This window comes from Aquarana catesbeiana, linkage group LG03 (assembly GCF_042186555.1).
Source record: "Aquarana catesbeiana isolate 2022-GZ linkage group LG03, ASM4218655v1, whole genome shotgun sequence".
NCBI lineage: Eukaryota > Metazoa > Chordata > Amphibia > Anura > Ranidae > Aquarana > Aquarana catesbeiana.
The window spans coordinates 250781050-250797945 of record NC_133326.1 but is presented as its reverse complement, the minus strand read 5'-3'; the positions used below and the strand labels follow the sequence as shown (position 1 = coordinate 250797945).

General features: G+C 38.3%; 1 protein-coding gene across 2 annotated transcripts in view; it reads left to right on the top strand.

Annotated features, from left to right (window-relative positions):
* The window catches only part of SLC38A4 (solute carrier family 38 member 4), a 142463-nt gene that overhangs the window by 58965 nt on the left and 66602 nt on the right, over positions 1-16896 (top strand). Inside the window, exon 1 of one of the 2 annotated variants that reach the window (XM_073619965.1) lies at positions 15445-15597. The exons of the other annotated variant lie outside the window; for it this stretch is intronic. The gene's annotated coding sequence lies outside the window, so the exon portion shown is untranslated. Of the gene's footprint in view, positions 1-15444; positions 15598-16896 lie in introns of those variants that run through there. 2 annotated transcript variants of the gene reach the window in all.

Sequence of the window (16896 nt, the reverse complement as noted above, 5' to 3'; positions counted from 1 at the left end):
GGGATGCAGTATGTAAAACTATTTAGTTTAGTTTTTTACATTTCGGAATTGGGTGCCCCGTATTTGTGGAGAATTTTAGAGGATGCCTTGACTGAAAAAAGGTTGAGAAACACTGGTATAGAGAACCTATCTGCGTTTTGTTGAATTCTTAAACAACTTTCACTCAGTTTTTATTTTGAACCTCTGCATCTTTTTAAAAGTTGATTATATCCCCCCTCTTTATTACCTCTTCTTAACAGTGATTAAATTCAGTTCAGTATCTACGTGTGTCTATAAAAAACATCCCTAGAAATAAAAATGTTAGGAACTATCCACCTACAGGTTAGTTTAATAAACTGCTATTTTCTACAGGAACATCATTTCCGTTTCTCCTATATTTTAATTTGTCTACAATCAAAAGAGTTTGAGTCACTTGTTAAATATGAGTGGACTATAAATGTGTCTAATCAAATTGTAATAATAATTCCCTTTTATAGAGGTATAGTAAATCTTGTACAAATACCTAAACCCTACTTATGAAAGACTTTTTGATTATCACTGTATATACATTCATAATTGCATCTCCCTGCAATCGGATTAGAATGAAACTCAAGAAAGATTTATGCTAGCTATACATAGTTTGGAATGAAATACTGACCTAAAGAAGTTTAAAATGTAAACGTTGATGGTAAGTTTATTAAGTTTATTTGAAATGAAATACAAATTTACAAAAAGATTTTATGGGATGTAAAATAACAAACAAGACTGGTTATATTGGGTTATATTTATACACCATTGTAAGAAATGTATGAGAATCTTTAGATATTTTTCTGGATTACTGCATGCATGGTTTCTAAAATATAATCAAATCTTTATCTTGATCAGAATAATTAATACAGTCCAGTTTTACACACATCCCATTAATTTTATACTGTGATATCTTGATTTAAACACTAAGGAGTCTATTTTGAAAAGTTTTCGCACAAGATTCACACAACTTTCACCCAGGATTTTCATGCTTTGTCCTTGAATGCAATTAGAAAAAAATTGTGAATGTTGGGTGAAATTTGTTTGAATATTTTGTGAATAAATGTATAAATAGTCCCCCAGGTTTGTTAATTGAGAATGTATGTAAGCCTCTAGGATATACAGTGGGGACGGAAAGTATTCAGACCCCCTTAAAATTTTCACTCTTTGTTATATTGCAGCCATTTGCTAAAATCATTAAGTTTTTCCTCATTAATGTACACACAGCACCCCATATTGACAGAAAAACACAGAATTGTTGACATTTTTGCAGATTTATTAAAAAAGAAAAACTGAAATATCACATGGTCCTAAGTATTCAGACCCTTTGCTCAGTATTTAGTAGAAGTACCCTTTTGATCTAATACAGCCATGAGTCTTTTTGGGAAAGATGCAACAAGTTTTTCACCTGGATTTGGGGATCCTCTGCCATTCCTCCTTGCAGATCCTCTCCAGTTCTGTCAGGTTGGATGGTAAACGTTGGTGGACAGCCATTTTTAGGTCTCTCCAGAGATGCTCAATTGGGTTTAAGTCAGGGCTCTGGCTGGGCCATTCAACAACAGTCACGGAGTTGTTGTGAAGCCACTCCTTCGTTATTTTAGCTGTGTGCTTAGGGTCATTGTCTTGTTGGAAGGTAAACCTTCGGCCCAGTCTGAGGTCCTGAGCACTCTGGAGAAGGTTTTCGTCCAGGATATGTCTGCACTTGGCCTCATTCATCTTTCCCTCGATTGCAACCAGTCATCCTGTCCCTGCAGCTGAAAAACACCCCCACAGCATGATGCTGCCACCACCATGCTTTGCTGTTGGGACTGTATTGGACAGGTGATGAGCAGTGCCTGGTTTTCTCCACACATGCCGCTTGGAATTAAGGCCAAAAAGTTCTATCTTGATCTCATCAGACCAGAGAATCTTATTTCTCACCATCTTGGAGTCCTTCAGGTATTTTTTTAGAAAACTCCATGCGGGCTTTCATGTGTCTTGCACTGAGGAGCTCAGCCACAGTGATCTTTGGGTTCTTCTTTACCTCTCTCACCAAGGCTCTTCTCCCCTGATAGCCCAGTCTGGCTGGACGGCCAGCTCTAGGAAGGGTTCTGGTTGTCCCAAACATCTTCCATTTAAGGATTATGGAGGCCACTGTGCTCTTAGGAACCTAAAGTGCAGCAGAATTTTTTTGTAACCTTGGCCAGATCTGTGTCTTGCCACAATTCTGTCTCTGAGCTCTTCAGGCAGTTCCTTTGACCTCGTGATTCTCATTTGTTCTGACATGCACTGTGAGCTGTAAGGTCTTATATAGACAGGTGTGTGGCTTTCCTAATCAAGTCCAATCAGTATAATCAAACACAGCTGGACTCAAATTAAGGTGTAGAACCATCTCAAGGATGATCAGAAGAAATGGACAGCACCTGAGTTAAATATATGAGTGTCACAGCAAAAGGTCTGAATACTTAGGACCATGTGATATTTAAGTTTTTCTTTTTTAATAAATCTGCAAAAATGTCAACAATTCTGTGTTTTTCTGTCAATATGGGGTGCTGTGTGTACATTAATGAGGAAAAAATGAACTTAAATGATTTTAGCAAATGGCTGCAATATAACAAAGAGTGAAAAATGTAAGGGGGTCTGAATACTTTCCGTCCCCACTGTATCACCTTGAAAAGGGGTAACTAGTGTCAGAAACTCTAATGAATGAGTCAGCAAAAGTGCATTGTGTGTTTAATCTGCCCTGCCAAAAAAAGGCAGGAAATTATTACAATTATTATTTTTAAAGGCTTGGTCCCTAACTGGTTTACAGTCAGTTTACAAATGGAAGAAATAAACCATTGTTGATATTCTATCAAGAGAATGCCATACAGTCGTCAAATGTGACACTTAAATCGTCAAGCATTGTTTGATTTTGACAACATGTATGTTCATGGTTCTATTTTTGAAAAACACTGCTCTCCAAAAAGCATTAGATCCTGCTTCAAATTTGCTAAATAACACTTATGCCCTGTACACACGATAGGATTTTCCGACGGAAAATGTGTGATAGGACCTTGTTGTCGGAAATTCCGATCGTGTGTAGGCTCCATCACACATTTTCCATCGGAATTTCCGACACACAAAGTTTGGGAGCTTGCTATAAAATTTTCCGACAACAAAATCCGTTGTTGGAAATTCGGATCGTGTGTACACAAATCCGACGCACAAAGTGCCACGCATGCTCAGAATAAATTAAGAGAGGAAAGCTATTGGCTACTGCCCCGTTTATAGTCCCGACGTACGTGTTTTACGTCACCGCGTTCAGAACAATCGGATTTTCTGACAACTTTGTGTGACCGTGTGTATGCAAGGCAAGTTTGAGCCAACATCCGTCGGAAAAAATCCATGGATTTTGTTGTCGGAATATCCAATCAATGTCCGACCGTATGTACAGGGCATAACACTGCCTTGAAAAAGTATTCATACCACTTGAAATTTTTAACATTTTGTCATGTTACAACCACAAACGTAAATGTATTTTATTGTTATTTTTTGTGATACAACACAAAGTGGCACAATTGTGAAGTAGAAGGAAAATAAACATTTTTTACAAATAAATATGTGAAAAGTGTGACATGCATTTGTATTCAGCCCCCCTGAGTCAATACTTTGTAGAACCACCTTTCGCTGCAATTACAGCTGCAAATGCTTTTGGTGCACATCTGGAGAGTGACGTTTTTGCCCATTCTTCCTTGCAAGCTCTGTCAGATTGGATGGAGCGTGTCTGTGAACAGCAATTTTCAATTCTTGCCATGGATTCTCAATTGGATTTAGGTCTGGACTTTGACTGGGCCATCCTAACACATTAATATGCTTTGATCTAAACCATTCCATTGTAGCTCTGGCTGTATGTTTAAGGTTGTTTTCTGGCTGGAAGGTAAACCCTTGCCCCAGTCTCAATTCTTTTGCAGACTCTAACAGGTTTTCTTCCAAGATTGCCCTATATTTGGCTTCATCCATCTTCCAATCAACTCTGACCAGCTTCCTTGTCCCTGCTGAAGAAAAGCATCCCCACAGCATAATGCTGCCACCACCATGTTTCACGGGAGAATGGTGTGTTCAGGGTGATGTGCAGTGTTAGTTTTCCGCCACACAAAGTTAAATTTTGGTCCCATCTGACCAGAGCACCTTCTTCCACATGTCTGCTGTGTCCCCCACATGGCTTCTCACAAATTGCAAACGGGACTTCTTATGGCTTTCTTTTAACAATGGCTTTCTTCTTGCCACTCTTCCATAAAGACCAGATTTGTGGAGTGCATGACTAATAGTTGTCTGTGGACAGATTCTCCCACCTGAGCTGTGGGTCTCTGCAGTTCCTCCAGAGTTACCATGGGCCTCTTGGCTGCTTTTCTGATTAATGCTCCCCTGTCAGTTTAAGTGGACAGCCATGTTTTGGTAGGTTTGCAGCTGTACCATACGCTTTCCATTTTCGGATGATGGATTGAACAGTGCTCCATGGGATGTTCAAAACTTGGGATATTTTTTTATAACCTAACCCTGCTTTAAACTTCTCCAAAACTTTATTCCTGACCTCAGTGATCTGTCTGGTATGTTCCTTGGCCTTCATGATGCTGTTTGTTCACTAAGATTCTCTAACAAACCTCTGATGGCTGCACAGAACAGCTGTATTTATACTGAGATTAAATTAAACACAGGTGGACTCTAGTTACTATTTAGGTGACTTTTGAAGACAATTGATTCCACTAGATTTTAGTTAGGGGTATCAGAGTAAAGAGGGCTGAATACAAATTCACGCCACACTTTTCAGATTTTTTTTTTTTTTTTTAATTTGAAAACCCTTTATCATTTTCCTTCCACTTCACAATTATGTGCCACTTTGTGTTGGTCTATCACATAAAATCCCAATAAAATACATTTAAGTTTTTGGTTGTAACAGGACAAATTGTGGAAAATTTCAAGGGGTAGGAATACTTTTTCAAGGCACTGTAGGTGTTGATACTGGCGTGGACTTACTAAAGGCGAATAGACTCTGCACTAATTTTCCCTGGAGCATAGTGAATGTGGTGAAGCTTCACTTTGAAAAGAATACCCAATCCGGTTTAAAAATTATGATGAAAATCAGCAGAGCTTCACCCCATTCACTAACTTTGGGGGAAATTGGTGCAACTGCACTTGCAAAGTGCACAGTTTATTTGCCTTTAGTGCTTTTAGATTGTAGAACACTTTAAAGAAAATCTGTGCTTTTTTTCATACAGGCAAAGAGACCATTTTACTTTAATACTCCCCTCCCCAGTAGCACATTCTGATATTTCCTTCACCCCCTACAGCTCTGTTCAGCCACCACAAGTGAAAATTTGGAAATTTCAGGAAGATATGGGTATGCAGCTGAGTTGCTTTTCTTCTCATGTGATAGTGCTGATTCTTGTTGATTGGCCTGCTGTCACCACAAGGATTAAAACAGTCACCTGCCCTGTGTAAGCTCTGACTAGAACAAGTTAGAGTTTTTGTTGGTCTTCTTTTCTTTGCTTTGAGTACCTTTTTTAAGGCTGTGTCAAAATAGCAGCTCCAGGGCATAGAATAGAGGTCCATGCACACCATTTGCATTGGCATGTGCTGGGCAGCATTGCCTTGTCATATATCTTCTTGGTTATGTACTATTCAAGCTTTTATTCAATTTATTCAACTTTTTACTACTCTGAAGTGATTTCAGATTGGATTTTTATCACTATTGGCCAGGATCAATGCTGACGGATCCTGTGCCCCTGGGAACTATCAATTACTATACAATTGGATTGACCAATCCTCAATGTCACAGTCAAACTCATGGTCAGTCCAGGAATGCTCAGGGTTCATTTTATTGCATCAACCAATTGGTTTTTATAAGGACCTTGGAGACTTGTGGTTAAGGCATCCATTGCATTGCAGTGGTGTGCACTGTAATGTAATGAACAATGTAATGGATCAAAGTTGCAATTCCCTCTTTGAGCCAAGCTAATTTCATGCCCTGGGGACAAAAAAAGAAATCTCCTCTTGTTATCTTCTTGGGCACTGGTACCCTATGAGTTGTTGTGCAGGAAATTTCCTATAAATTGTGGACACCTAAAGAAGGACCTTAGGAAGCAAGCAATAAAAGGGAGAAATGTGACCATGGCTTCAGGTATGTAAAATGGGCATTTGTATTTTTTTTTCATGCCAGTGGACAGTTAAATGAGCTGGAAGGGAGGGTTGCTAATATCCTGGAGTTGGACTTAAGGCTAGGTTCACACTGCTGCAGTGCGAATTTAGCGCGATTTTGTTCCGATTGCGTTGCAAATTTGCATTGCGAATTCTATATGTGTTCTTGCGATTCTACTGCAAATTTTGCAGTCTATAGAGCTGAATTCGCATCGCACACGGATCAAACTCGCACAGGACCTTTTTTTCACGCAGGTTATATTCTCAACGCATCAATGTGAACGGCACTAATGTTAATCTATGTAATTTAAATGACTTGCGAATTCGAGCGATCGCAACGGCTCAAATTCGCAATAGAATTCGCAGCAGTGTGAACCTAGCCTTAAACTGCATATCCTCTTTAATTTATTTGTAAATGTTTCATTTACATTTTGCCTATGTTATATTAAAATGAATGTACCTCAGGGATCCTAATACTTTAAACATTACAAGTATGTACTGTATTTCTATAGCAACTCTAAATTGTAAACACGACACTGTGATTTTATTATAGCTGACAAGTAATTAATGTCTGCCAATCGTACTGATAGTAAATCGCAGTGAACTTAAAATTCAGAGTACTAATGTACTGGGACAGCAAATAGTATTTTGGCACATTCATTACTTTTTCTCTTCATTTTAGGAAAATTAAAAGAGAACAAACTATTTATTTTTTGTGTGCTATTCTGCAACAGTAATGATCAGGATAATTGCTGATTTATCAGTTTTCAAATTTCAACAATTTTTCCATAAAGTTATATTTGATCTGTGAAGAATTTAATGATTTAGGTATTCTAGCTATCATAATTCATGAATTGTATGATTCTTTGCAGAGCAGAAAAATCTTCATATATATAGCTGCAAAATAAAAACAACTTTAAACAATGCTGTCACTTTAACAAACATACTGGGGAAAGCAGTCAGATAACAAGTAATATAATGCTGCTTATATTTTATTTTTTAATGAGTAGACCAGAGGAGGAGAGATTACTAAGTAAGCAGAACATCAGCAGCATGTTTTCCTATAGTCACCTCAGCTATTCGATTAGTGAGTATTTACATGCTTTTAGGGGCCATAGATTTAATTGTGTCATTGGAAGATGCAAAGGATGGAAGGCAGAATATATAAGTGAGGTACATAATTTAATCATTATGATTGGGATGTTTGTGTGTGAATATAGTATTCTGAAGAGACGTTAAGTCATATATATATATATATATTTTTTTGGAAGCTTCTTTTTAAGACTAAAATAGCTATTTAAGGATCCCAATTTTTGCGTACCTATTGTAAATGGATTACAATCAGACTGCTTGTCAACTACAATTTAGATTGCAGTTGCTATGCCTGGCTAGGCTTCTGAATGTGTATTTGCTTGAAGTAATGTGCTGGTCTGGAGGATAACGCAGTCTTTGATCAAATATAATCTCATCTAATCTGTAATCTAAACTACTCTTGAAAAATTAGAGGATATTTTTATTGGATTTATATAATAGATATGGGACTATACAGGGAAGGACTTGCCACAGTAGGCTATTGCCCATTGGCAACCTAGGCAAAGGGGAGGTTCTTCCTTGCATCATTACTGGCCACACATTTTTTCCTTGATAAATAAAAATACAGATATCTCAGGTTAGGATAATTCAAGCAAATTTGAGCAAGGTGCCAAGAATGTAGCTCCAACCGCCAGCGATGAAAACTTGAATCCTATAGTCTCTATACATTATCATTGTGCCGCTATATGTGGTGTACTAGTGGGATTTGAAGAATGCAATTGATATTTTTAGATGCTATGTTTACTGTATGCAAATAAAAGTGATGAAATCACAGGGAATAATGTCAGAAACTCTTGCTATGTTTGTTACCTTAAGTGAACGTCATTTAAATGCAAATCAGATTATTCCCAGCACGCTCTGTTCAACTGGAGACCAGAGTAATAAAGGATATGAATTATAGGTCTTTATAAAAGGGGTTGACATATATTATAGATTAAACAAATCTGTTTTCACTTCGCACATTCAGTTATATTAAGCAGACTTCAGAAACAGGAATCTGTCCTGCGCATGTTTGGATGTTTGATATAAACTTAGGTTCACAACATCAAGAGTGAAAATTATTCTTCGTAACAATATATGCTATGATCACCTTATGTTTAATGAAAAACTCATTCCTTGCTCTAAGTTCTAAATATCAAAATATTGATTAGGCAACAAATTCTATATGTATATGTCTGAAGGCATACTGTGGTGACAAAAATGATTGGAAATAAATCATAACTAAATAAGGTTTTTCCCTTGCTTTAACCTTCTCTACTGGATTTATACTAAAAAATGGCCATGGCGCATCCCATAGCCAATATGAACTTACACTGAATGAAAAAGCTATCATAGTCTTTCTTAGCTCTATTTAAATTGGAAAATATCAAACCATCGCTTAAGCAACAACAATCTTCTACAGTGCTGTGAAAACTCAATAGTATATGTTTGAAAGCATATTGTGATGACAGAAATAATTGAAAATGGGTCATAACTAAATAAGGTCTTTTTTGATATGCTTGAACACCTCCTTAACTGACTGTTTGCTAAGGAGTGGCCATGGTGCATCCCATAGACTATCAGCTTTAAAGGGATCAGTCTTATGTATTACAGCTATTTATATAACACCATCAATTTAACAGTGCTTTTTATACTGTACATTTACATCAACCCCTGCTCTCAATCTAGGGTCCCTATTTCACATACATAGTAGGATGGATTTAGACAGTTAAATAAACTACCATCACATTTTAGGAGCGTGGGAGACAACTCATGCAAGCACAGGAAGAGCTTGAAAACTGCATGACAATAGTGTCTTGGTCAGGATTCCAAACAAGGACCCAGTGCTGCAAGCAGAAGTGCTGGCCTTTAGTCTTAGAAAATGCATTGTTAAAAAAGGTTTAACAGAGATGGATACACACACAGTTCCTGCTGAACCCGGAAGAATTTCAATACAAGTATACCCCACTTTATAAGAAAATGATTCCGGACGGCTGCACTGCCAATAATCCTTTTATCGAAGCTTCATATGACAAGTGGTTGACAGATGGAGCAGGGGACAAAAAGGCAGACAAGTTTCGTGCAAATGTTAGCGCTTAGTCATTATATACCCTGCTTTAGTTTTTCATAAATTGTTATTTTATCACCACCTCAAAGGGCTCATTTTCCTTCTTTCTTCCAAAAACACCTATTTTAAAACCCCAATTTTTGCCCAGACTCAAACTTGTGTTACTTTAGGGGTGATATCAAAAGGTCCAACATAATAAAAGTGAGTTGTAATAGTAGTGGTAGTGCCATCACATATGACCAGTGTGTTGTGCAGCTTTGTGAATAGAGATTGAAGAGGTGTAAGCTTATCCTGGCAGTGTGTCAGGTTCAGAGCTAATACCAGCCTACTTTTTCTTATAAATATCTGAATTTTGCTGGATCTTACTATAGATATGCTACAAAAATAATCACTAGATTATCTAGAAAGCTCTGATTACAATAAATACAAAAATACTTTGTAATTGAGTTTCCCAAAATGGTTGTTATACCAAAATGCCACTCTGACTAGTCTGCAAAGGAATCCTTGGTGTGCTTGAACCAATTTAGCTTTACTGTGAAATGCGATTAAAGAATGACAGCTTCCATCATGGCGCACACACTCTGAGATCTGAAAGATTCTTAGAGATTTCAAGGAGACTTTCATCTGTTAAGAACTACAGAGGATGACCTCTGATGTATGAAGCCAGTTAAAATTATTTATTTTACTAATATGTATCATAATGATTGACTACCTTTTATCGTTAGAGGAAAAAAAAAGATTGTATGATGTTTGGATGGATTATTTTTGAAAATACATTGTACTATAATGCCCTGGAAAGGCAATAGGAAATTTCAACAATGTTAATGGAATTTCCATTATGATTGTGTTTTCACTGGGGATTTTTTCCAAAACTAACAAAAAATGTAATAGTATAAATAGTAGTATAGTATGTATAGTATAGTATGTATAGGAAGAACTTATTTTAGTGACCATTGACACTGACACTGACACTGATGGGATGACCAAAATGTTAGAGTTGTCACCATATCAAGATGTAAGGGTAAATGTTCAAATTGGGAGACCTGTTCTGGTCACAGTTGACTAAGACAGAAATTCATTCACTTTGTAGATATTCCCTCTCAGTTTCTGTTGCATGTCCAGAGCAAGCGAAGAGAAATCTCCTCAATGGGGCACAGACAGCAAAAAATAAACAAATCATAACTTGGGTTTTACAACCCTGGCAGAAATATGGGAAACACAAATTTAGCTGTGAACCTCACTTACTGTAAGTCTGTGGGGGGAAGAGGGGGGTGAATCTTGATTTTAAATTCTGGGCATTTTTAAGGCTAATTGGTAAGTATCGTTAAAAAAAAAAAAAAAGTTAATGGAGCTGGGTACTACCATGAGGAACATTTAACAAAGTACAAAAAAATTGGGGGGAAAATACCATACAACCGGGATAGGGTCCTTTCCATGTTAATAATTTTATGGAGGACATAGCAAGAGTAAGTCAATATTGGTGTATACAAAAGTTTCTCTAGCCAAAAGGATCACAGTAACATTTCTCACTATATAGATAAGATACTCAGGTACTGCCATAATACAATGTAAGTAGGTAGTACAGGTTACAAAAAGTCTAATATACCTAACCCACCCCACCCTGCACCCAGTCAAATCGGGCATGCATCCTAAATAACATAAAGCAAAGAACAGTCCAACTTAGAAATAGAATGTTCTGGCATTGTGGCATAGCTAGGATCAGGAACTGGTAGATCTGCAAGAGTAGTAAACAGTAAACAAACTCATAGCCAACAGAATCCTCCCTTTCAATTTCTTGGGGAAGACAAACATTCGCTGTTTAGCAAAACACTCAATAGGACTTTGCTCTTGAAAACAGATAATCAATCTGCAGTCAGTAATCGTATACTATATGTGTGCCCGCTTGCAAGAGCATCATAGATAACAAATTCGATGAGAGTCACCATCCCGTGAAGCTCCTGGTGACAGCTAAAATAAGGAAAAAAACAATCCAGGAGGTCCCCTTTTAACAAGAGATGTAGTCCCAGGGTGAAGTTTTCTGCTCAGCAGACCCAGCAGAGAAGCTGTGGCTTCAGGCTGTATGTACTGCACACCTAGGATGTCATAAGCATGGCAGGCTCCATGAGGCAAAAGGAAGGAAGGGAAGGGAAGGGAAAGGGGGAGGGAGAAAAAGGGGGGAGGGAGAAAGAAGAAATAAGGAAAAACTAGGAGGATAGAGGGGAGAAGAGAAGGAAGGACAGGGAAATGAGTAGAAAGAAGGGAAAAAATGAAATGGGTAAATGGGCCTGTCTCCCAGAGTATGGCCTTTCAGCAGCAACGGTATAGTCATTAGAAGCATGGGGACATAGCACATAGAATAGTCACAGTTACTCACAAACCGATGAGGAGCAGAACCACCGTTAATTAGTTGCAGCTCTGGAGGAGTCCCACTGTTCCAGCCAAGTTATGACAGCCTCCAGGTCATCAAAGAAGTGGGTTTTGTCATCATCTTCCACTCGTAAACAAGCAGGAAAGAGCATAGCATATTTAAGATGGTGTACTCTAAGGCAGCACTTCCATGAATCTTGTACGCTGTAATCATCAGAAGGAATTGCTGCATACCACTGTAGATCTGTATGCACTGTTTATTACATCAAATCTTTAAGGGGAAACAATACAGCAGATAAAGGACACAGAATAGCTGCTAGTTAATGTGGTTTCACACGAAACTGTGCTTATCCATAATGCTGAACCTCTACCGAAAAGACCAGGAACACTGCTATCTTCACGTTGCAGAAGGGGATGTTACCCTTTTCTCATATCAGGTAAAGGACCACATTCCAGGCCTTGTAACTAAGGAGTTTAGTGATGAATGTGCGAGGAGGGGCACCCTAGGGAGGTGGTCTAGTGGTGAGCTTGTTTCACTAAAAGGGTGGTAGAGAAGGCCTCTCGACCGAATGTAGACACCAGGAGTTGTTTTAAAAAGGCAGGTGGGTCAGAGCCCCCTCAGGCAGCCCAATAAACATGAGATTACTTTGGGTAGCAGGTTTTCTAATTTGTCCTATTTTTGCAGGAGCTGGTGCACCTGCTGCTGTAGCCGATCAGAGATATCTTGTAGCGGGAGGAGGGCACCATCCACTCTGCCAATTCTGGTCTACGATACCTTGACTCAGCCCCTGAGCTTCTGTTGACCTTGGCGGATGAAAGAGATGTCGACATAGTGCTCTCTGCTATAACATTTTTATTTAAAACCCCGCTAAAAGAGGACACTTGCTAGATATGAAAACAAAATTCACTTGTTACATGTATTGAGAGTGTCTGCTCGCTCACCACTGTAGCTGTGCGACGTCACAGGCACAGATCCTCTCCTCTGCACATGTATCGATCTCTGAATGGTCTTCCTCAGCAGATAGCTTTCTGCTGAGGAAGACCATTCAGAGGTCGATACATGTGGGCAACTACATGGTAAATTGTCAGGGCTGGGCTCAGCCCTTCCTTCTCTGAGCTGGCCTCTCAGCTGTTGGCTAATTGCCAGCTCCAATCTCTCTTCACAGTTACTCAGCTGTTGATAATATCCTGCTTGTCAGTCCTGTCTACTTAAGCCATCCAGTTCAGAGGAGCTCTGCCTTTGCCTTGGTCAACATCACAGAAACGTTCTCCTGCGATCCTGTTCAAGACTTGCTTTGCTGACATCCCTTCTGGCTCCAGATCCTGCTTGCTGTTCCACTACATTGATCCCTGACTTCTGGCTTGGCTGACTATCCGTTCCGGTTACTGAACTTTGGCTATGTTTTGACTACGTTTGTTCTTTTTACTTTTATTATTAAACAAGTGTGATTTAACTGTCTCAGCCCGATTTCATGGTTTCTGACACAAATGAGGTTTAATGTGAAAAAATTTAAAATAATGCATTTGGGTGGCAAAAATATGAATGCAATCTACTCTCCGGGGGAGAACCTCTGGGGAAAGGAAGGATGGAAAAGTACCTGGGGGTCCTAGTAGATGATAGGCTGAGCAATGGCATGCAATGCCAAGCTGCTGCTAACAAAGCAAATAGAATATTGGCATGCATTAAAAAGGGGATTAACTCAAGAGATAAAGCGATAATTCTCCCACTCTACAAGATTCTGGTCTGGCCTCATCTGGAGTATGCTGTCCAGTTCTGGGCATCAGTCCTCAGGAAGGATGTACTGGAAATGGAGCGAGTACAGAGAAGGGCAACAAAGCTAATAAAGGGACTGGAGGATATTAGTTATGAAGAAAGGTTACAAGCACTGAACTTATTCTCTCTGGAGAAGAGACGCTTGAGAGGGGATATGATTTCAATTTACAAATATCATACTGGTGACCCAACAATAGGCATAAAACTTTTCTGCGAAAGGGAGTTTAATAAAACACGTGGCCACTTAAACTGCGTAGAGGGTTCTTTACTGTAAGAGCGTCAAGGATCTGGAATTCCCTTCCACAGGCAGTGGTTTCAGCGGAGAGCATCTATTGTTTTAAAAACCTATACCTGAACGACCACAACGTGCAAGGATATACAATATAATACTGACATATAATCAAACACATAGGTTGGACTTGATGGACTGGTGTATTTTTTCAACCTCATAAGGTGGCTGGCAGCCAACTGATGTTGCTGTGCATTTCTGCCAAGCCAGCACCAGCCAGGTATGACCACCTAAAGTTGCAACAAACATTTGGCCTGATGACGCCAGGCTACTTTATGATGAACCGCTACACCATCAGGTTGAGAGCATGTGCAAGACAAGGTCATGCAGGACTTTGCCTGATTGAAGATGGTTTGGGATAAGCCATCTCTTGGCCTGGGTCTGAGAAGTTGCCAGCAGCTTTGGCCCAAAGTCGCTACTGTACATGCTATGTCTATATAGCATGACCACTTTATTATACAAAAGACATATATGTCCTGCCTGACCACCCTTTTGATCTGCAGAACCTGCTTGACCTCTGCTGCCTTCATACACAGAACTTACGCCTCTCCCCTTAGGCTGCCTGACATTTTTAATAAAGGGAGCTGCCTAAATTTAATGGCAGCTAAGGCAATAGGTGAAATAAATATGTGTTGCTTTATTGTACACTACTTTATTGCACAAGTACATTATACCTTTGTCAGCAACCAGTGTATACTGGGCACCCTGAAATAAAAAAAGGCCCTAGCAAACAAAAATAAAATATACCCTCCCCAAAGAAAGTAAAGCCTGAAACACTTAACCCCAATACATTTTTTTTAACCTAGTGAAAATAAAATGTGACATGAAGACGTGACAAGAAACATGAAAGAAAATTTAAAAAATCCAACAAAATGCAGGAATGTTGGAACATCCTCACCACACTGCAAACCACAGTAACTTAGTGCAATATAGGCATACATACTTAGACTTAGATTTACTTAGACTTCTCTCATTCAGCCACCTGTGCAGAACAAGAAAAATCAATAGAATTCCCATCCATGCTATACACAGCATTTAATGGAGAAACCCACACTGCCAGGTATGGTATTTAGACAGTTGCAGCACCTGTGACCATATGAGTACCAAGACAGTGACTGCATTTGATTGAATGCAGTTATTGTTCAGCTAACAATTTTCCATCCTCTTCCTTCTATCAACTTTTGTTGAGCTGGGTGGTTCTGACAGGGTCGCCCACAGCTTGAATTTCAGCCGATTCAATTAGAATCAGCCAACATTTGAACCATGTATAGCCAGCTTAGATCTCCCTACACAGAGAGTAAGCTCCCCAAACTACTACAACACACACTGAAAAATCGCTGCTGGAGATACACCAATTTATAGTAAGGTGTATCAAAACCTCATTATTGGCCCCTCTGAGCCAGCTATACTAAGTTCAAAGGCTATGCAATATATTATGGTTACTGAGCATTTGACCTGACAAAATTCATTATACATTTTCAGAAACCACAAATCTTGAGCACACATGGTTCAAATCGAACCCATGGTATTGACTATCCCAAACCTCATCCAAAGTTAATGAGTGCATAATGATGTAAAGCAGAAAATTAGTGGTTATCTTGCTTCCATTTTTTAGGAGGATGTGCAAAGGCAAATTCATTAAGTACACAATGTCTGGCGTAATCTGGTTTTATTTGCAGAATCTGACGCAACTTGGATAGGTTTGGTCTTGTGTGTCTGATCTGATTGGTCTGGTAGACACACTCCCTCTAGTCTTTAAATACTACACTGCTGCATTACACTTGACAATTTGTCTACTGCCTTGGTTAGCCAAGAAAAACAATTAAAAATCAGACGTCCATAAAGTGTGCAAGCCAGGATTTGAAGGTATATTTTTATATATGTTTTTCTATTTAGGTCAATATTGATCATGTTTTGTTTTGTTTTACATCTTTATAGCTATGTATAGTTAATTTATTTGCATCCATAGTTTTAATTAGGTATTTCAATTCTACAGTAGATGGTCATTAGATATAATCTGTCATATTAATATGCTTACATTAATATGACTTTAATAATTTTGGTGTTTTACTTTTGTAGTTATTTGTTATATATTTATTCTTTCTTTACGCATGAGCAATAACTCACTCTGTGATTTTTTTGCTGACTTTTGTCACATAAAAGTAATTTATTTTTATTGATTATGCACAGTTATAATTGGAAGTAGATTTACATATGAAGTATGCAAGAACGAGATCCCTTTATGCCTTTTAGAATTAGGAACTGAAGTAATGGTTGCTATTTATTTTATTTTGTGAAAAGCTTCTAAATAAAATATTACTTTAGTGCTGATGCTTGGAATCAAGAAATAATTTTATCAAAACTGTGTTGTGTCTGAAGAATACTACAGCTGATATTGTCTTCAGTTTTCATTTATTTTTCACTGCATAGTGGTTACTATTGTCACTCGTGGTCTTTATGTTTTTATTGTTTTTATTTTTTTATCAGTAGCATTTTTTTTATTTATTATTTATTTTGTGAATTTGTTATTTATTGGTTTTTACAAATATAAAGAAAAGGTAAACTTTTTTTTAATGGGGATTCATTATTTACATTTCAAATATTTGGATATGTCTGATTTGTTGCAAATTAAATTTTTATTAAAGAATCATCAACACATAATAATAAAAACATAAGGCAATGTTAAAAAAAAACAATGCATATAAATATATATAGTTGGTTCCTAATTCTTCACACAGTGCAATAACAGACAATTATCTACCAAACAAAGTAATCAAGTTCTTCCGCCTGTCTCGTTTTCCATCCTTTCATATTGTAAGTCATAGCCACTTACTTTATTCAAAATTGATATAGGTTGGGCATTGGATTGTTACATCACACAGTGGAATTGAATCACTAAGGCTGGGTTCACACCTATGCAATTTGGATGCAGGTTTCTCCGCATCCAATTTGCATGACAGGAGATTGTGGAGCTGGTTCACATATCTCCATTGCAGCTGCGGAATGGCTTGCACAGGAGTGCTTTGCGTCTTTGGCTCCATTTCAGGGCTGAATTCAGGCAAGAATTCGGGCTTGATTCGTCTCTGAAACAGAGAACAGGGATGCACCGGACCCCTGCTGCAAGCCGCATCTGTCGGAGGTGTGAACCCAGCCTTAAGCTGGAGA